A 21,354-nucleotide genomic window follows, 5' to 3' on the forward strand; every position below is an offset into this window, starting at 1 on the left:
TTGCTTTCCCATTGACAAATGTTTGATTTGCTGGGAGTCACCAACTTCCATCTCCTTTCATAATTTTTAATTCTGAGCCAAAATAAACTCAGCCATTTTTTTCTCCCCCGGAGGCCAAGTCAACAAGAAAGAGGAAGTGTTGGTGTTATGTTTTAACAGCGGTCAACGTTTAAGGATTTATGCTCATTATGCCTTGACTTTGGTAACTGTAACATTAATGGCTGGCTTCTGAAGTCAGAAATCTTCTGGGAAACATGAAGATGAGCATCTACTTTTGTTCTGGGTAGGGTGACCAAATTTTCTATGGGCAGATTGATGTTAGCGGGTAATATTAGTGCAGGCCTTGAAAAGCTTCACCTGCTGATTTCTCAACAAACTAATCTCGGAGGCACAACAGAGGCCTGGCAGGCATTAATCATTATCAGCTGGCAACAGCCCTGCTTTGATATATAGGAAAGAGAAACTGTTGAGAGCAGGTGGACGAAAAAGATGCCAGAATCCCAATGATTGTTGTGCCTATGGAGTTATTCTGAATTTACCAAGGATTTGATGCAACACCAGAATCTGTTATAATCCAGAAATCAGTGCTGAGCTATGGATTTTGGATCCAGTGTGCAAAAATGGCATGAAAACGATCTTATAAACTTGAACTGCTTCATATAAACTTTAATGGACACTTTCAAAATGATGGCACGTTTCAAAATGATAACGAATGAATGCACATTTGTGTTAATGATGAATAGTGACAGTGTTGCCAAGAAGCTTTTGTGAGAGACTGTAGTCCAGGCAGGGGCATCACTAGGACGGTGTGGGGGTGCGGGCCGCACCAGGTGACGCGCACGGGGGGGGATGCGCACTGGGGGGGTGACATCACGGTGGTTAGGCATAACCCCATCATATTATATACCATTGGATGCAGAATTTCGAGCGTAATGCAATGCAAAAACCCTGAGTGAAATATCCCCTTTCTATCAAAAGTTATGGCCAAAAAATTGGAGAACAAAAAGCAAGGATCCCTATGGAAAGTGAAAGTGAGCTGTATCACACAATTACACGTGAGTAGGTGAACGTGCCTTAGCCCGTTGGAAAGGGCAGGCTGAGAGGAATCCAACGACACCAGAATGGTCCTGATCCAATGAAGGCAGCCCTGAAAAACACCTGAGAAGGAAGTCCCTCCCTACAAGCAGATGAATGTATTGAGCCCTATGGAAAGCGAAACTAAACCTCATGGTCACGTTTACTTGCGAGTAAGCAAACGTGCCTTGGTTGGTGTAGATTCCACTCGCAATTGGTGTAGATTACTTACTCGCAAGTAAACGCAACCATGAGGCTTAGTTTTGCCCTACCAAGTGTAGAAGATCAGGTGGAGGAGAGTGCAAGGCTACCAGAATGGTCCTGATCCTATACACCTGGAGCTAAACAAGTGCTGCAGAAGGCAGCCTCCCCCCCACTAAAAAGGATCAAAATAGAGGCTTCAGCTGATAAGGTGAACTTTTTTGAGACTTGCAGAGCCAGGTGGATTCTGACAGTGATCTGGTTTAAACAGAAGTTCTTAAATTGAACTGGGCACTGGGTAGGGCTGAAAACCTTACTGGTTTGGAAGGGGCTGTTATTGCAGGCAGGTTACAGAGGAAATTCACTTGGTGGACCAGGGCTGGCTTATTTAATTATTTGTTTTACTTTAATTATTTATACTGATTTATTTTAATTTACCTGATGATTTTACTTCCACCATGACATCACTTCTCGTGAGTCTTGGACAGATTGTCATTCTAAAAAGTGGGTCCCAGTGCTAAAAGTTTGAGAACTGCTGCAATAAGGTGTTAGTAAGGAGGGGGTGTGACACCACTAGTGCCAAAATCACAGTTTGGAAGAATAATACCATCATGTTATAGTACATCAATCAATGCATAATTTTATGCAGAATGTGTTCTTTCTTTGTTCTATCAAAAGGTACAGCCAAAAAACCAGTGGGGGCGGAGTGATGGCACTACATTGGGGGGTGACATGCTGGCATCCCGCACCGGGTGACGCAAACCCTAGTGACGCCACTGAGTCCAGGGGTGTTAAACATAAGGCCCATGGGCCGAATGTAACCCCCAGAAGAAATTTATCCCTCCCATGATAATTGAGCTCACTCATATCTTGAAAATATGAACAAGATTTGCACATTTTCTCTTCTGTCATTTGTAACAAATGAGTTTCTATGGGAGAACAAAGTGCTTATTTCTGGCCAACATCTGCTTAATGATGTCATTTTCTACTTAATGATATCATTTCTGGCCTTCAGCAGGCACCATGAATGCTAACTTTGGTCCTCTGTATGAAAAGGGTTTGACACCCCTGCTATAATGAGTTGCTGAGGACATGTTTTGCATGCAGAAGGTCTAAGATGCAATCCCTGGTATCTCCGGAGAGGGTTGGAAAAGACCCTTATCTGAAACCCTGGAAAGCTGCAGACAACACTAAACTATATGAACCAATGGTCTGACTCTGTATATGGCATCCTCATATGAATGGCAAAAAAACTGTATCACAACTTGCTGATCTGTTCACCTAGTGGTGAAACAGAGTTTTCAGATAGTTTGTTCTTCAGGGGTGAAGAAAGGCAGATATTCAGAAATGTGGTGGTAGTGGTTGCCACTCATATTCACCACATTCTGGTGCACTCCAGTGTGGCAATGGATCTTGTGCTCATGTGAGTTCCTGAATGCATTGGCATTTCCAGCATTCTTTACTTGATCCACAAAACGAAGCTCTACTTCAGCGCACCATCATAGGTCAAAAACCCGTTTTATTTCAGCTCAGCAGTACTGCAGTGAATGATAGATGTTACATTTTTGTTAGGCTGTAAAAAGTCTAGCAATTTATTTTTTCAGCTGGAAGAAACCCTTTCTAAAACACTCAGAGTGGAATTCTTCTCTGTCTCATTAAGGTTCCTGCCAGACTTCTTGCACAACAGATTGTGATGAACTCAGTGTCAATAGAGGACAAAAGTAACACCGAGCTGAATGTGGAGTGTGAAGAACGGAACAGAGGACAGCAAAGTCATTGTGACAATATTTGCTGCTGCTATACAGTAGCTGAGAATTGCCATCTGCCCCAGCAGCTATTACACACACACTCTCTCTCTCTCTCTCTCTCTCTCTCTCTCTCTCTCTCTCTCTCTCTCTCTCTCTCTGTTTAGAATACAGTATTCTTTTAAAATGTTATGCTGTCATATTTTGTACTTCTACCAAATCAGGTCTACATATGCTGATTATGAAATAAATCCTATGATGTTCAATACAGCTTCTTCGCAGGTAAGTATGGATAGGATTTATGGCCTAGGACTGTAATACTCAACACACTTAAAATGTAATCCTATTTCCCCCCCCCCCCCCAAAAAAAAAACTGGCTCTTGTGCCAGCTCCAGACCATTGTGAACCTGTTGTAAAATTTGTTCATGACAATTCGGGAGGAGGCAAGGCCAGCGCATGGAGGAAGAGTGGCCTGGGAGGTGGATCAGGCCCGGGTGGGGGGTGAGACCAGCTATGGCAGTACAAGCTGGATCCTAACCCCCAGCCCAAGCAGTCTTACATGGGGTGCTTGGATCTGTGCCTGCAAAATCATGGGCGCAGATCTGAATAGGGCTACCTGGGATGCTTCTCATGGTAGCCCTCCATACTATGATTTCAGTGATTTTGGTCACTAATGGTGTACACATACCCCCTCCCCTGGGTGTCAACTTACTAACACCTTATTGCAGCAGCTCTCAAACTTTTAGCACTGGGACCCACTTTTTAGAACGACAATCTGTCCAAGACCCACCAGAAGTGATGTCATGGTGGAAGTGACATCATCAGGCAAATTAAAATAAATCAGTATAAATAATTAAAGTAAAACAAATAATTAAATAAGCAGAAGCCAGCCCTGGTCCACCAAGTGAATATCCTCTGTCGCCTGCCTGCAATAACACCTCCCCCTCCAAAATCAGTAAGGTTTTCAGCCCTACCCACTGTCCAGTTCAATTTAAGAATTTCTGTTTAAACCAGATCACTGCAGGATCCACCTGGCTTTGCAAGTCTCAAAAAAGTTCACCTGATCATCAGCTGGAGCCTCTGTTTTGATCCTTCTTAGTGGGGGGGGGGGAAAGTCTGCCTTCTGGAGTATTCGTTGAGCTCCAGTTCCATCAGATCAGGACCATTCTGGTGGCTTCACATTCCCCTTTGCCTGGCATGACCACCAGCCAAGGCACTTTTGCTTACTTATAAGTAAACACAGCTGTGAGGTTTAGTTTCGCTTTCCATAGGGCTCAGTACATTCATCTGCTTGGAGCAAGGGACTTCCTTCTCAGGTGTTTTTGGGGGCTGGCTTCATTGGATCAGGACCATTCTGGTGTTGTTGGATTCCTCTCAGCCTGCCCTTTCCGATGGACTAAGGCAAGGTCGTCTACTCATGGATAAATGCGCGATACGGCTCAGTTTCACTTTCCATAGGGCTTCATGCATTTTTTGTTCTCCAGTTTTTTGGTCCTAACTTTTGATAGAAAGGAGATATTTCACACTGGTTTTTTGCATTGCATTCGGCCGTAAATTCTGCATTCAACGGTATATAACATGATGGGGTTACACCTAACCACCGCGATTTTAGCATGTCACCCCCATTGCGCATCACCCCCCTGTGCGCATCAGCCAGTGCGGCCTGCACCCCCTAGCGACGCCACTGACTACACATCCTGGCTCTCATAATAGAGAGTTAAGAAAATAAGAGAGAAAAAGGCTCACTGAAGACAGACTTTTGAGTATACACATGCACAGGATTGCACTATAAGTCTCACATCTCCAGTGTCTCCGCAGATGCAAACAAAGAAATTTCCCAAGATTTGTGCAGTCACAGATTGCTCTTTTGAACTCAGTATCTGCTCTAATCATAATAGTTCTGAATTATCCATGGGAAGAAAAAAAAACCAACTTCTAGCTAGAACCTACATTATTTCCAAACCTCTGCACCTCCCCATCCCTATTAACTCATGTTAACTGGGCATAGAGGCACCTTTTGAACGGTGGCAATCTCATATCTTTGGAAAGCCACTGTCCATCCCAAACTAGTGTTCCTTTCAGTAGCTGTTGCTGGGGTCTCCTTTGTATTTTGTTTTAGTTTTTAAAGATTGTGAGCCCCTTTGGGAGAGGGAACCATCATTTTAATTTCCTATATTTGTAAACCACTTTGAAAACTTTTGTAGTGGTTGAAAAGCAGTATGTAAATATTCTATATAATCATCATAATACATCAGCCTATAAGGCTGATAAAACATGATACAGTCCCAACATAATCTTCTCTGTGGCATTGTGCAATAATAAACTAGCATCCCTTATTTCAAGCACATATGTGGTTTTTGGGTCAACCTTGTAGAAATTTTCTTTCCAGTGTTATGCACAAGCATTGATTTACTCCTGCTTTTGTTCCCCATAAAGCAAACTCCTGCAGCTCTTCTGGAAAATAGCTTCCATCATGCCACAAATACAAACCGCTGCGTAGCATTTGGAAAGATAAATAGCTGCAAATTTAATTTTCATTTTGAAATATATGTATTTAAAATGCCCAAGAGCATAAATAATAAGAACACTGCGGTATGACTCTAGGTTATATGTCCTTTGTGGGTGAGACATGTTGACTATAACACACTGAAGCAGAGAATGATTGCTTTGCATACTGAAAATTATTATTCCCTAGGGAAATGAATCCCATTTTCCTATAACTAAGGCAAGACTTATGACTTTCAAAAGATATATATGTTTCTAAGGGCCGGTTTGCACAATCAGCACATGGTAAGGTTTTTTGTGGGCTGTTCCACTTTGGGCTGCTGGTGGTGGAGGGCACTACATGCTCCAGTGCCTCAGAGTGCTCACACACTGAAAGGCAGCATAGGATGGGAAGCCAGGAAACAACTGGCAATTAACTGAATCAGTGGTTCCCAAACATTTTAGCGCCACGACCTACCTTGTAATCTGCAGCAGGTTGTGACACAATGCTCTCTATAGCACCACAGTGTTTTACTGGGAGTCTCCACCGGCCAATTCCAGGTCATGCCAGGACAGTGACTCACTCATTGGTCTCCACAGGCCCCAGAATGCCCTGTAGAAGTGACCAGAATTCTGGTTTGTGGACATCAGTGGATCGCAACCCACCGTTTTCTAAATTCTGAATGTGATTATTTCCTGCCTTGTGTTCTCACACATATATGCATATAAACACCATAGAAGTGGTCAGCAACAAAATTGAGACATTTTGCCTCTAGATCAGGGGTATCCAAACTTTTTGGTAGGAGGGCCACATCATCTCTCTGACACTGTCCTAGGGCCAGGAAAAAAAGAATTAATTTGCATTTCAAATTTGAATACATTTACATAAATGAATATATCAGAGATGGAACTTATATGAATGAATGAAGGCTCAATGCCAATGAAGGCTCTTGATAGCTCAGTGCCTATAAAAGGTCTTGCACAAAGCAAGGTTGGCCTTTCCTTCACTGCTGCTGCTGCATCACAGACATGAAACAGCAAGCAGTGGAGCAGCTTGCTCCACAGCTCACCCTTGTCCCACAGCTCACGCGGGAGGTCGAATAGTCGCTCTCATGCTGAGAGCAGTTGTGTCAAGCCAAAAGGGACTCCATCAAGTCTCTGGAGGGTCAGAGCAGCTTGCTCCACAGCTCACCCTTGTCCCACAGCTCACGCGGGAGGTCGAATAGTCGCTCTCAGGCTGAGAGCAGTTGTGTCAAGCCAAAATGGGCTCCATCAAGTCTCTGGAGGGTCGGATACTGGGGGCTCCCTGCCAGCTGGATTGGGAGTCTGAATGGCCCCTGGGCCGGGATTTGGGCAGCCCACTCTAGATGCCAGTCAGGCCTCCGGAGTTAGATCAGTGGCATAGAACAGAACAATGGGCCCCAAATATATTTGATTTTATATTTATCAAACATAAAATGGAATTGTGTATAACTGCAAACAATGTCCAAATCTATCACCCAACAAACAGAACCTTCTGGAATCAGTGCTGTGGCTCCCTGCCTTGATTGCCTCAAAACTGCTGAAGCTGTTTCCAGAAATTGGGGGCGGTTACACAACCCCTGATTTCCCTGAAGGGTTGAGTGCTAATGTTCCTGGCTGGAGAGTGCAAGTCAATAAAGGGAACTGTGAGCAACCCAGCACGGTCTAATGGTCTCATTGCACTCTAGGTCTCGCATTCCTGCAGAAGGAACATCTGCATGACTGAGACTTTTCTGTCCCACAACATCACCTGAGATTTTTGAAGTACGGATTTTATTTATTTTTAAATACACACCCCATATTTCTGTCCTCTAGAGATTTTTTTTAATGACGCTTGTGTAATAAAACAATAAAAAATAATTGTCTCCATTTAAAATGCATTTAAGTATTCATTTAAAAAGCAATTAAGAACAGATGAGTCTAAATTAACTGCCAGATGAAACACATTTCACTGGTTCCTAGTTCTTAAAAGCCTGGAAGAAAAGTCTTGATTTTCTAAAACTTTTTTTCTGAAAAGTGCAAATAGATTTTTACAGGCTTTTTTTTAGAGGACATTCCACAAGAGAAGAAGACACTCTGTTTTAAGCACAAGCTAGTTTTGCTACAGATGACTGTGATATGCCTGAAATAAATCATAATTTGTACAGTTGATTGTGTGAGTGGATGGTTTGGTTTGCCTCCTCCAGGGCAGGAGGTCTGGTCTAGAGGGTAGAGCCTCCATCTGCCTGAAGATAACATCCACTAGGTCGCCAGTTCGAGGCCACAGGCACTGTGCGACCTTGAAGCAGCTGACAAGCTGAAGCCAAGCTATTCCATCTGCTCTGAGCGTAGGAGGATGGAGGCCAGAATGTGAAGCCAGATCGGAATGAAACACCTGAATGTAGTGGTTCTTGAAAGAAAGAATCTTCTTTCAAATTGTAAAAATCCCTATTTAATAAGGGATTTAAATAAAGCCTGCCTATGTAAACCGCCTTGAATAAAGTCTTGAATAAAGACCAAGAAAGGCGGTATATAAATACCTGTTGTTGTTGTTGTTGTTATTAATATTGTTGTTGTTGTTGTTGTTGTTTGACCACTAGGGGGCTGGAAAGCTGAGTTTGGGTTGTGTATTACCACAGAAGGAAAAACAGGTGCCATTCTCTGGAGCAGGGGTCTCTGGAGCAGGGGTCCATTCTCTGGAGCAGGGGTCTTTAAAATCTAAAGAGCCGCATCAAATATCTGACACAGTGTCGAGGGCCAGAAAAAAAATTAAATATAAAATTTAAATAAATACATTAGAAATGGAACTTAGATGAATAAATAATTGGGCTCAGAAATGTCCAGGATTTCTCCCAGCACCAACACAGCCCAAGAAACTGTGTCCATTTAAGTACACACTTAAATGGACCCCCCCTTCCTCTACTTCACAAGCACAACTCTGGTTGTATTTGGTCAACTGGGTCAGAGGCTCTTAGGGGATCAGAGGCTGACCATGGGCTGGACAGAGGCTTGCCATGGGCCATATCTGGCCCCCGGGCCAGAGTTTAGAGACCTCTGCTCTGAAGAGTTAGAAGTCTCACCTCAGGGGAACTTGGGGTAAACACTGCCAATTCATTATTTCAGGAGACTGCAATCTTCAATAATAGAGGAGACATCAGTGGAAACTCAGATCTCAGCACCATCTTGAAGAGCTTTATCTTGAACCAACAGAAGAACTGCAAGATACCAGATTTAGGGGACACATTCGAGAACCAATCCCTAGCTTTGGACACTGAGTCTTAAGCATTTTCTATATTTGCTTTTCACGGAATCTTACTTTCAAGAAAATTAAGAGATGCTAGTTCGAAGTGCATATATATTATCTATTTATCTTTATTGCCCCCATTTACTGTTTTAGCTGAGCAGGGAATCATGAGGTGGGATCCACTGCCACTATGTTACTGAACTGATGCCATTTAATTGTGTTTTTTGAGAATCCCTCTGTGACTCCACTTGGTACTTGAGGTTAAATGTGTGTGTGACATGTGGGACGAAACATTCCTTCAGTAACTCAGACTGAGATCATGAGTGCTTTCAGGTTCAAAACCAGCAACTTGACATTTGCTTTGAAACTGTAGCATTGGTATAATACATCCCCCTATAGCTGCGGTTTTCAAACTCCCAGGGAGTTTGAAAGCTGCAGTAAGTTCTTGCAGGGGGAAGGCAGCAGCACGATCCCTAGGACTGTGCCACTCAGGGGGGCTGCAGGGGCTTGGGTACACTTACCAGAGCCTCTTGCAGCCTCCCGGGGACCGTCTGCAGAGCTCCCCAATGCTTCAAAAGTGAAAGTTGAGTGATCGCTTAACACACACCCCCCCTGCACGACTTGAAAATGGTTCCACTCCCACAGTTCAGGCAGTTGCAGCCTCATCCACAGCTTAGTCTGTAGGGGGTGCTGAGGGGATGTTCTGGTGGTGTTGGCCCAGGTCCCAGGTGGTGGCTGCCTAGCTAGATGGCCCTAATGGTAGGCTGGTTTGGGAGGCACTAGTCTAGGATGCCCCCAGGACTGAAGGGCTAATCCCTGGGAGGGCAGACTGCCTTCCCTGCCTGGCTGCCCCGGTGCTTGGAGGAACCTCAGCAGGTCCCAGCCCTGGGTTCTCCCAGGTTCAGTTCCCTCAACCCATGGTCGGGGTCCCTCGGACACCTTTCAGACCCGTTAAAGGTTGTGAAGAGACAGGGCTGCTGCCCCGGCTGGTCATCCCTCCTGTACTGCAGCTGACAAGAGAGGCACAACCTCTCCCGGTGGCTACCCAGCCGCTTATGAGGCCAGCAGTCGGGGAGGATGGCCCCACCCCTTCCACTTCCGGTGCATTCCCAAGATCTCATGAGATCTCAAGTTGACCTTCATTCCGGCTGGGCCGCACAGTGAGCAGCCACTCTTCTGTGTGGCTCTAGCTGTTTGCCCTAGTGGCATGGCTTGGCACGCTCGCTCAGGTATCCCTGGGTGGGCTAGCTGCATGCTGTCAGTCTGCTCCCCATGGCTGGCATTTGGGGGTCGGGCCTGCCGTGCACCTGCCTGTGCCATGCCTGCCCTGTTCTGGGGTGCCACAACCGCCGGTGGAGGAGCCCAGGTACGCCCCTCGTTGAGCAGGGTTCAGGTGCCCCACTACAGGTCTGCAGGCTGGATATGCCCCCCAGAAGGTCTTTATAAGCCCCTTGGGCGCTCCCAGCACTACCATCAGCTGCTCTCAGCAGCTGAACTCTGCTGATGTGTCACTGCTGAAAGGGCAGCCCACATGATAATTGGGCTCTCCCATATCTTGAAAATATGATTTGACTATTTTCTCTTCTAGCATTTGCAGGTAATAGTTTCTGAGAAAGAAAGTGCTTCTTTCTGGTCATGACTTGCTTAATGACATCTCTTCCTGCTTTACGACACCACTTCCAATCCGCAGCAGGCATCATGAATGCTATTGGGCCCGCTGTATGAAATGAGTGTGACACCCCTGAGCAAGAGCTAGTAGAAGGGGTCATTGCTTGGTAGTACAGCACATGCATTTCATTCAGAAAACCCTAGGTTCAGTCCTCAGTATCTTCAACTAGGGTTGTGAAATTCTGAAGAGCCACTGCCCATCACCATATGTAATACTGGGACAGATGGATTAACTGTCTGATTCAGGGCAAGGCAGTTTTCTAGAGTCCTATTGATTTCTGAAACAGTATATTTCTCAAAGGAAATGAGAATCAACATGTTAGTGTTTTATCAGTCACTCTCGAATGCAGTGATATGGTTGGCAACCTTCAGTCTCGAAAGACTATGGTATAAGCCTACAGCATCCAGTATTCCCAGGCGGTCTCCCATCCAAGTACTAACCAGGCCTGACCCTGCTTAGCTTCCAAGATCAGACGAGATTGGGCATGTGCAGGGTAACAGTTGCTGCATAATGCAGTGATAAAACCACGACAATGTTGGGGAGAACGGAAAACAGCTGTTGAACATGTACAGGTTCTCCTGTACAGACCAAACATCAGCATAGAGGGCAAGGTCTGCCTCTTTTTCTGTTTGATCTCATTGTGGGCAGCTTAGCCAAAACTGCTCAAAGCATCACTCATGATGAATCAATTTGGATTTCAAATTGTGTTTAATGGTGGAACATATGCGGCTTGCCCCATAATCCTCTAATATCACGCTGTGTAGCTCTGACTCATCAGCACAGCCTGAATGCAAGACTTTTTTTTTTTCCTTTTCCCTGCCAGCAACTTGATAATGTTTCATTTGCAAGTCATCGCTTTGGTAAAATAAAAATAGATTTAAAAATCTTTTCTAAAAGAAAGATTAAAAAATTCATTTACAATTTAGTGGAACACCATACAAGAAATGGTGATTTGTGCAAGAACACATCCTAACCCTGTTGATTAGGCTTTCACTGAATGCCCAGGACGTAACTTCACTACTAGCCGCCATGAGACAAGATTCAGTCTTGTCTCCCTTTAAGCAGTAATGTAGCCTAGACTCCTGCCAAATAAACATGTTTTATTTGGCTAGAGTCCCCCTTACCTAAGGAGGAAAGAGGCCCTCTCAGTTACCATACTACTAGCAGGGGGGAAAGAATGAATTTTTGTAACTCCTTTCTTAGGGAAAGCCAGAGGATACAATAAAGGTCCCAGGACCAAATCCTATCCAATTTTCCAGTGCCAGTGCAGCTGTGCCAATGGGGCATGCACTGCATCCTGTGGTGGGGAGGCAGTCACAGAGGCCTCCTCAAGGTATAGGAACATTTGTTCCCTTATCTCAGGGCTGCATTGTGGCTGCACCAGTGATGGAAAGTTGGACAGGATTGGGCCCCCAGTCTCCTATACATTGGGCAGTAACCGCACCCAACTTACTGAAAACCAGCAACAGCTGGGACTTACTAATCTCTCCATGGTTGCTCTGGATGTCTAGGTATTTAATAGCTTGACATGCTTACCCAGAAGAAAATCCTACTGGGTTCACTGAGGTGGCCTCTCAGGTAAGTGTGTATGGGCGTGCCACCCAAAATACAGCCATGTACATGTAAAAGGTCTTTATAAGGGAAAGAAAACTAGCAGACTAGCTATTTCTAAAAAAAAAATAAAAATCAATTTACCCTCATACTGACTGAACCTCTGAACTACATTCTGTTATTCTTAATAACTGTGTATGTATGCAGGTTTGCCAAATTAATCTTTCCTCAGTACCTGCAATGAAGCATGGAGTCTGGCTCCTATATATTACTTCTAAGAGTGGCCCTTATACAATGTCATGTGATGCTTGCTCCCCAATTCCCTTTGTGGTGAAAAGTTCCAGGGGCCAAGCTGACTGAATTCTGGTTTCTTTGGAGAAGAGCTCACTAGGGTTACAGTGTCTTTGAAATCCTTACTTTATTTACAAATGTATAGCGTTGTATGGGGGTAGATAGAGCATTTTTACAATCAGTACTAGGTTACATTAGTTCCTCAGAGAGCAGCCTGGTCTCCCAAGGTGTTTCAGCCCAAAGCCAAACTACACATGATGCAAAATGCATGATGTGGCCTGGAACTTTCTAGAGTTTTTCTTTAAATAATGCATAGGCATGTGCACAAAATTGGGAAAATTGTGAGGTGGGGGCAGAGTGACTTAACCCTTTATCCCTACTGTAGTTCTGATCCTAATTGTGGGGGCCCATCTGCACTATTTTAAAAGGGGGGGGGGACTTCAATTGAAACTGACAGGGACTCTTTCTATTTAAAATAGAGTACCCAGGGATTGGGACTGAAACTGTGACAGGGGTTAAGTACTAATCCCTCCATCTCCTTCTGTAGTTTTGTCCATCTTCACCACTCCCAATGCATTTATTTAAAGAAAAAATAACAATCTGGACTGTGTTACATGTTTAGTGTAATTTCTCATACACTTTAATTCATTGTGGCCTTACTTCATAGTCCACAACCAATCAAGACAAGCAGGTCTGTTCACATATTCATGTACATCACTTGCAGCACAATCCTATTGAGATTCTGGCATTGCAATGCAGAAGCACCAAAACAGCCTCTGCTGTCTCCATCACAGAAACGGAGACTGCTGGAGGTTTCCCTGAGGGAAGGGGCCATTTGTTCCCTTCTCCTTAGGTAAGCCCCAGCAGCCACCTTGGGGCTACTCAGGTTTGCACCAGCAAAATCTATAGAGCAAGTCTGAACAGCCCCATGATGGGAAATGAGGCCTGGGATGGGGGATAAGATATGGCAGTAGCCACTGCCTCAGTTCACACCCCTCTCTCAGGCCAAATCCACCCCTTCTCCCACTCTGTTACATCCCATCTTCGTTCCATTCTCCCTTGCCCCTCTGCTGGCCCAGAGCCTACCTGCTCTAGCTGGCGAGGGCCTGATTGCCACTGGCAGGCCAACAATGCTGCCTTGTGACATGTTTGTGACAGTGCACATGCTCGTTGGGCTGGCCTAGTTAGGATTGGGACGCCCATTTCTCTGCACTTGATGACGGCTGATGAATATGTGAACCGGCTCTACTGAAACACATGTTCAAGGTGCAGCATTATCCACCCACAGGTGCAGATCACCACTTCCCAGTGCAGTCATCATGGGATGCATACACAGGGTTGAACTAGCAGCAAACTAGCAGGGTTGAACTAGCAGCTGTCAAACTAGTTTACAAAGACAGCAAATAAAAATGGCCAAAGAACAAAAGTACTGCCATCAGTGTTCCATAATGTTTCTTACAAGGCTGCAATATGTGATTAATTTGTTTAAATGATTGCAGTACATTCAAAGTTTTAATTGATTAAAAAGATGCTTTCAATCAAAACAATGTTTCTAATCAGAGTTAAGGATGGCTTAAAGACAGGTGAATTTAAAGACTTCAGCGTTTGGCACTAGAGAAAAAAATTGTGGATAGGACATCGTAAGTCACCTGCAGGCAGAGCTTCTCCTTCCCTTTCCTTCCTCTCTCTCATATTCTCACTGGGATCAAAGGCCAGATTCAACATTTCTATTTGACCCCCAGTCTCAGTTTTTTCTAATCTGCACCTCAGCTTATTAAATGGTTTAACTGCACTTTGATTTCTTCCTTTGCCTCTAGTTGAACTGAACCCTCTGGGCTGGTCTTCTGTTCCTGACAGAAGATCTCTAGCCTGTTTGAAATGCTAATAGGACACTGAACAATGTGAACTGTAAGCAAAATGTGTATGAGAGCAAAATGAGCTGCATCTTTCCTTGATAGAGGCAAGGATAGAAGGGTAGCTTGGCCATCTCAGGCTGTTCTCATTCCTGTTTTTGTTAAAACAAAAAGCAAGAACTGTGACATTTACATCCGGAGGCATTGTACTTTCTGCAAGAATTGTATGAGTATCCAGTTAATCACAACAGCCAATCTAGCCAAACATCAGCATTAAAGCCTTTGCTTCTGAGGATATTTTTGTACCTTTAACATCTAGTTGGCACAACAATTTTGGGAGCTGTAGCTACCCATCTCAGCTGGCAGAACTGGCCTGGGAGATTTCATGACAAGCAGAAATTAAAAAAAAATGAAACTTTTATTAGATGGAGAGGCAGTGGTAGGATATATGTCACCAGTCATCCTCCTTCAGCCTAGCTGTTAAATGCACTAAAAGCAGAATCCTATGCATATCTACTCAGAAGTAAGTCACACTGTATTCAGTTGGGCTTACTTTCAGGAAAGTGTGTATAAAATTGCAGCCTAAGCCTTGATAGAAGGAAACTAGCAACTTTCACCCCATCATCTGGCAACTCCTGCTTTGAGGCCACTTCCAGAGTTCTAGTGGGAATGGTCATGTTCACATAACATTCTGAATATAGTGTTGGACTTCTCGGAAGGTGCTCTTTTCAAGAACAAAAGCTTAGCCCTTAATAACATTGGCTATAGGAGTTAATGAATGAATGATGGATAGTCTGAGTACAACCTAACTGACTTCCATGAATTTGGAAGATATTGCATAAAGCAGGGGTGTCCAAAGTTTTTGGCAGGAGGGCCACATCATCTCTCTGACACTGTTTCGGGGGCTGGGGGAAAATAATTAATTTACATTTAAAATTTGAATAAATTTACATAAGTTTACATAAATGACTATATTAAAGATAATCTTATATGAATGAATGAAGGTCTTGCAATAGCTCAAGGCCTATAAAAGACCTTGCACAAAGTAAGGCTGGCCTTTCCTTTACTGCCACTACTGCATCACAGATGTAAAACAACAAGCAGTGGACGGAGCCCTCATCCCACAGCTCACGCAAGAACTGTGAGAGGTGAAACAGTCACCCTCGTGCTGACAGCAGTTGTGCCGGGCCTGTGTGGGCTCCAGCAAATCTCCAGAGAGCCAGAGGCTCATTGGAGACTGGGGGGCTCCCTGAGGGCCATATTGAGAGACCTCGAGGGCTGCAAGTGGCCCCAGGGCCGGGGGTTGGGCACCCTGGCGTAAAGATAAACAATATCTTTATCAGATATGTGCACTTGAGACAGAACAAAAGGAATGACATTTCTAAATGTCAGGCATTTGCTCAATATCACTTGAATGCTATGTGTGATTGGGATGTCAGGCAGCAGTGGCGTAGCTAGAGGGGCTGTAAAGCACTAAGGGCGCAATCCTAACCCACTTTCCAGCACTGGCATAGCTGCGCTAGTGGGACATGTGCTGCATCCTGCAGTTGGGTGGCATTCATGGAGGCCTCCTCAAAGTAAGGGAATGCTTGTTCCCTTACCTCAGAGCTGCATTGCCCTTATGTCAGTGCTGGAAAATGGATTAGAATTGCAGCCTAAGTTTTTCAGGGAGTCTTACCATGGTATGCAAGAAGCCTCTCTCCTTCTGAGCCATTCTGGACAGTGGGTGCAAAACAGAGGCATGGCATGCCCCTCTGTTTTGCTCCCATAGCCCCAATGGCTCCAAGGGGGAGGGGCAGCTTGCATGCCATGGTGAGGTTCCCTGAAAAACTTAGTGCTTTGTACCCCCTCTAGCTATGCCTCTGCCAGGCAGAATGGTTAAGTAACCTTAAAATGACTGGATTTGCGATTATTGTCTCAGGTGTAGATAACCAACAGTAGTAAAAAGTTTTCGGTAGTAAGTTTTCTTACTAAGTCCATGATAAGTGAAAAAGCAAATAGAAGAAGTGACTTATTTGCTTGGATCTTGAAAAGTAGGATGTACTGACAGCCCTCCAAGTTTTGGAGGCTTCATAGTCTGCAAGTATTGTTGTTCCTAGTGCAGAACTGCTCTCTAGTGGAAAACATTCACTACTGCAATTATATTCCTGCTCAGTTGTGAGATACTGAAAACAGTGGTGTGTTTTGCCACCACAGAGTGAAATGATATCTTTTATTGGATTGATTTTCATGTTCATTCTAGGAGCTGCTGCTAGCTTTGTTGCTGATTTCTGGAATTGTGAATTGCACACCAAGGCTGGCATTTCTATGACTTTAAAGGAAGGTTAAGAGCCTAGTCAGAAGGATGCTGCAACCCTAAACACATTTACATGAGAGTAAGCCCCACTGAACATAGTGGAATGTACTTTCAAGTATATAGGACCATGCTGTTACTGCATTAATTGAGAAGCCTCTCTCAATTATTCCTTTATCATCTAATGAGTTTCCTTTAAAAAATATTATTTATATAGCGTTTTTATAGGTAATCACAAAAAAAAGCTCACAAAGCAGCTTACCCTGCTGAAAGAATGAAGGGTTTCCTGTCCCAAGGACTCACAAACAGACCAGGAAAAATTGCTATGCTGATATAGTGAGATAGACAAAAGATGTCTTGCAGCCCAATCCCGAGCTGACCAGCATGCAGGGCTGCAGTGGCACCAAAAATGGCTGCCGCTGCATCCAGTGCACCGCAGGCAGCCCCTGCCACAGCCTCTAGAGCAGGGGTCTCCAAACATTTTGGCCAGAGGGCTGCATCAAATATCTAGTGTGATGTGGAGGGCCGGGAAAAAAATTTAAATATAAAATTTAAATAAATAAATTAGAGATGGAACTTAGATGAGTGAATAAATGAACAAATGGGCTCATTTATTCAACTTCTCTGGCCCTCAGAACACCCTCCAGACACAATCAGAGCACAGTTCTGGTCATGTTCAGCTGAGTGTGCCAGAGGCTTTCAGGGGACAAGAGGTTGGCCGCGGGCCACAAAGAGGCTTGCTGTGAGCCGCATCTGGCCCCCGGGGCTGGGGTTTGGAGACCCCTGCTCTACAGAAGAGGACTTTGGTCCCCTTTCCCCAAGTAAATAGAGTAGCCCCATAATGGGGCTACTCAATTCTACGATGACCCAAGGGTAGGCGTAGAATTCAGAGCCTCTGTGTCAGGCAGACAGCCCGACTTGGAGGCTCTGGATCCAGTGGAGCAAAGCTCCACCAGTCCCACCTACCTCCTGCCCTGCTGTGCCCCAAGCACGCCTCCTCCCTGCCCTCTCCCCACCCTCCCTCCTAACCAACTTTCCAGCACAGGCATAGCTGTGCCAGTGGGGCATGTGCTGCATCCTTCAGTTGGGGGGCAGTCATGGAGGCCTCCTCAAGGTAAGGCAATGTTTGTTCCCTTGCCTTAGACTTGCATTGCCCTTATCTCGATGCTGGACAGTTGGTCAGAATTGTGGCCTTAGTGCTTTGCATCCCCTCTAGCTGCACCACTGAATTTTCATCATTTGTCTAAATGTCTTTGCATAACAGCATAAAGCCTGCTAAGAAAAGAACAATACTCTAATATTTAGCATTTGGTGAGATTTTTGTGAGAAATTCATCATATGCCTGGCAGTTAAATTTGGGTAGCTCCAACAGAAACTCCCTGTGGCCCCTGAATTTTTTCCCCATACCTCCCCTCTCCCAGGAGTATGGCCTACATTGAGAACCACTGCTTCCCACTTCCATAATACTATCTGAATGTAGTGAATGGATATCCCTTATTTATTTCTTAGCAGTGGTGTGGTAAATTTTGAAGTGCTGGAGCTTGTCTTGATGTTCTGCCATAGCCATGCCCCACTAAGATTAGACAGTAGAAATGTCTTGTGCTTTATTTAAAGATCTAGTTCTAGCTCATTGTCTCCTAAACTACTGGTGTTGGTTGAAATAGTTTAAAACAAATGTATAAAAGTAGAAAAAAAAGAATTGGAAAAAAATTCCCAATAAATATGAAGTTATACTAGAATGCTAATCTCTGCTTATTTACTCAGAAGTTTCACTGTGTTCAGTAGAACTTAAACCCAGGTGAATTTGCACAAGACTGTAGGACAGTGATTTTCAACCACTGTGCCAGGGCACATTGGTGTGCTGTGAATAGTCTGCAGGTGTGCCACAAGAGTTTGGGGGAGAGTGATTTATTAGCAAGGCCATAGTATCAGCTCTGTTCCTTGATTCTGGAAAATGAATGCAACAACCCTATTACAAACTGAAGTCTGGCAAATGTCAGATTTAAGAAGTTTATTAACATTATTGTGGGAATATAAAAAACAATGGTGTGCAAGAATGAATAACTGTAAGTCTATGACAAGGACTTTTCTAGTGATGAAGATAACGTCTTGTCTGTGCTAACCACAAGATTCTTGCCCTCCCTTTTTTCCAAAGGCAAGTGGAACAAACAGGATATTTCTTGGAGTTTACTGTAGGAAAAGGCTTCAGTCGATTAATCCTTCTGGTCTACTTTTGACCAACAGCTGACATAAACAAATGTGTGTGGCAAAACTTCTTTTCCAGTGCAAACATCTCACAGAAGCGGAACTGTAAAATGGGTAAATGTTCCATGCTGTTGGAGAATGCTGTGGGAAACATTACATGATCTTTGTGAAGAGATTGATTCATGTCTTTCTTTAGCTTTATATTTAAGGTACATTTTTGTTCATTACAGAGATTTCAAGGAGGTTGAAACTATATCGAAACCTGTAATACTAACATTTCCTGAAGCAAGTAGAGTGTGCTGGTCAAGCCACTGTCCTAATGGGAACAGTTTGCAAGCTGCTAGCTGCAGAGTAGTCCCATGAAGACAACAATCCTATGCACACTTTTCTGGAAAGAATAAAGAAGGAACATAACGGGGCTTACTTTTGAGAAGACATGCATAGGATTGTGCTGACATTCTATTAGGAAGTCTTGAAAGGGAGCAGGCTGTGAACTGTAACCTAAATGTTCTTTTTCTGTCCCAGTTCACCAAACAGTCCTTTTGTATATAGGCATGCCCTGGTGTCCTCGGAACCTCCTGTGGTTGTGAAATTGCAGATGCCAGGGAACACTGCCCGCCACCCTCCAGAGGTGAGAGAAGCATCTGCCCGCGGTTTCTGCTAGGCTCAGGATGAAGATTAGAACAACAAAAAATGCGGTTTTGGGATCATTCTGGTGGCCTTGCATTCCCCTTTGCCTGACCTTCGATAGGAGCCAAGGCATGTTTGCCCACCTACTACTGAACAAGCACATGGCGCTCCATTTCAGTTTCCATCGGTTCAATACATTTTCCGTAAAATGATCCATAAAACTGGAAGCAACGTTTTTAATGTCTTATAAAGGAGAGAAGCTCCCAGGAGTGTGTTTGGGGGCCTGCATTCATTGGATCAGGACCATTCTGAAGCACAGATGCCTACTCATGAGTAAATGCATGCTGTGGCTCAGTTTCACTTACCATAGGGCTCAATACATTTTCATTGTCAGCTATGAGCTTGTCAGTTTCAGGACCCACCAACAATCAGAGTGAGACCCACTGGTGCATCCTGACCCACAGTTTGGGAAACACTGTCATAGAACTAATGTTGTTTAGTTATGCAGATTAAAAAAAAAAAAAAGACGAAAGGAAGTGTCACTGGCATGCTGAAATTTTGGGTGGGTCTTGCTGAAATCCCCAGTGGATGTTTTTGAACTCCATACCAAGTCTGACCTAACACGTTCCACGTTCCTTACTCCTGGGGAGTTATTCCAAAAGCACTCCCATGGAAGAAAAAGGAGTGTCAGAAGAGGCTGCAGTCACACAAAAGCACCCTGTGTTGCTGTAATTTAGTGGTGCTAATTTAGCTCTAAGCACAGGACATGTCCCTTTATTGGGCAATGCACACTTTTGGATTCAAATCTGGAAGTTAGTGCTCAAGCATTGCTCAGGTTGGCTCCTGCATTACCCAAGACCAGAGAGAGGAAATTCACAATCTGTTGACTCAGTAGATTCTATTCTCTACACTGTGATGCTGTGGCTGGGAGAAGCAATCACCATGCATTTAAGCTCTTGCTGCTGCCTGGCCTACTTGAAAGATTCTGCCATCACCTTCACACATGTTTTGTCCATAAGTAGAAGGAACTTGTGTTTTCTTTCTACCTGAATCTGTAAACATGGCAATGCCCTTCTGAACCTAAGTAAACTGGGACTGGAAGGATTGACTACTTAGCATTTTCCCAAATGACAAATAGAGTTATTTAAACAGATTTTAAGGTTACCAAGGCTAGCCTGGCCTGGTGGTTTGAGCTCAAGTCTCTGGGATGGAATTCAAGTTTCTGCATATACTGGTGTTCCACCACTGTGCAAATATCTCCATGCTATCAAAAGTTATGGCCAAAAAAACCAGAAAACAAAAATGCAACTCTTTTATGTAACCAAAAATACATTTCCTTAATTCAAAAAGGACAAATGAGACTGGTTGTTCGAAGAGCCAATGAGATGTTGTTATGACACAGCGTGGAACCAATAAGGTATTAGTAAGGGACATCTCTAGTGACCAAAATCACTAAAATATTGGTTTGTGGGAATAATACCATCATGTTATATTCCCATTTGATGTGTAATTTATAGCAGAATGTAATGAAATAAACCACTTAGAATAGAGATATTTCAATCAAAAGGTATGTCCAAAAAAACCAGAGGGGATGGGGCAATGATACATTATTACAGTGGTACATTACATTTTTTGCCCCACCCCTGGCATGGGAGGAGATCCATTATGAGGCTGACGTGCTGGCATCCCGTACTGGCTGACACAAACCCCAGTGACGCTACTGGGGCTTACCCAAAATGTGAAGGCTAGTTTTCACACAATTTTTCTGAGATCCCAGGAAATTTCCAGCTTGCCTGTAGTGGCTCCCTGACCCCTTTTTGACCCCAGGCTCAGGTACGATGTGCCCCCTGTACTCCCCTCTCATGGACCCTTGTGGGATCAGAAATGTCAGATCCCAGGAAATTTCTGGGCCCCTTCCATTGGCTCCCAGACCCCCTTTTTGACCTTTTCTCTTCCCCTACTTATATGTGCTTAGCACAAAGCAGAATTGTGGGGGACAGGTTGTGTTACATCCCTAGCGGATCAGCAGCAATACTGCCACCTAGAGTATGGTAGAGTAGGTGCCCATGAAATTATGCAAAGAAAAACGTCCCATACAGCATTCACAATGAAAT

At 44.2% G+C, this 21,354-nt stretch overlaps 1 pseudogene; it reads right to left on the bottom strand.

Moving 5' to 3' along the window:
* Window positions 1-10,809: 10,809 nt before the first annotated feature.
* LOC136643469 (5S ribosomal RNA) lies at window positions 10,810-10,927 on the bottom strand (annotated as a pseudogene).
* Window positions 10,928-21,354: the final 10,427 nt, after the last annotated feature.

Source organism: Tiliqua scincoides, chromosome 2, assembly GCF_035046505.1.
Source record: "Tiliqua scincoides isolate rTilSci1 chromosome 2, rTilSci1.hap2, whole genome shotgun sequence".
Taxonomy (NCBI): Eukaryota; Metazoa; Chordata; class Lepidosauria; order Squamata; family Scincidae; genus Tiliqua; species Tiliqua scincoides.